This window comes from Austrofundulus limnaeus, unplaced genomic scaffold (genome assembly GCF_001266775.1).
Source record: "Austrofundulus limnaeus strain Quisiro unplaced genomic scaffold, Austrofundulus_limnaeus-1.0 Scaffold6, whole genome shotgun sequence".
Lineage (NCBI taxonomy): Eukaryota > Metazoa > Chordata > Actinopteri > Cyprinodontiformes > Rivulidae > Austrofundulus > Austrofundulus limnaeus.
Genome location: NW_013952408.1, coordinates 4,424,739 through 4,425,662, shown reverse-complemented (window position 1 = coordinate 4,425,662; position 924 = coordinate 4,424,739).

The window sequence follows — 924 nt, the reverse complement described above, 5'->3', positions numbered from 1 at the left end:
TTTGTTAGCTAACATTAGCAGTCTGCCTCTGTACAAAAATTCTTTGCCCAGCCCTGACACAAAAAGATTTAGTCAATATTAGCTGTATGYATTAAGTTAGCGACATGTGTGTATGTTTTAGGGCAGTGCTTCTCAAACTGGGGTCCCAGGACCCCCAGGCGTCCGCGAGCCATGTCTTGGGGGTCCTTAAAAATTTTAAACAAATTGTTAATTGGTTTTTATTTTATAAAATTCATATTAGTAATACACAAGTAAAACAAACATACTAAAACAATCCAAATCAATTCAGTTTRTTTACATAGCACCAAGTCACAACATAGGTTGTCTCAGGGCACTGTACATAAGAAAACCACAATCTAAAGAAGAAACCAGCAGATTGTGTTGAATCACTTCATCACAGTCACCCAAAACAAACAAATAATACTATCACCATGACATTTAGGGGTTAAAATAACAGTAGATTATTTTGCATTAACAGCATGGGGTTTATGAGGGGGTCCCTGGAATTTTACCACCCTTGTCAGAGGTCCCCAGACCCTGTTTTAGGGTACTAGTTTCTGTAATACTTTGTTGTTTATTTGTTTGTTTGTTTGTTTGTTTTATTTAATTGATTTATTTTTTGGGGTGGAGGTTGGTCTTGGTCTTGTCTTAGTCAGGATACACTCTGGTCTTGACAGTCTTGGGTTAAGTGGTCTTGACCACAACACTAGTGGCAACCACTTTGAATGGAACTGACTATAAACGCTAATCAGTTGTAAGTAATGTTTTTGTGATGTTTTTAATTTATGGATTTTATTGTGAAGCACTTTGTGATTTTATAAGGTAAAAATAAAAAAATTAAAAATAAATAAACTTTACTTACTTACTTACTTACTTACTTACTTACTTACTTACTTACTTACTTACTTACTTACTTACCTACCT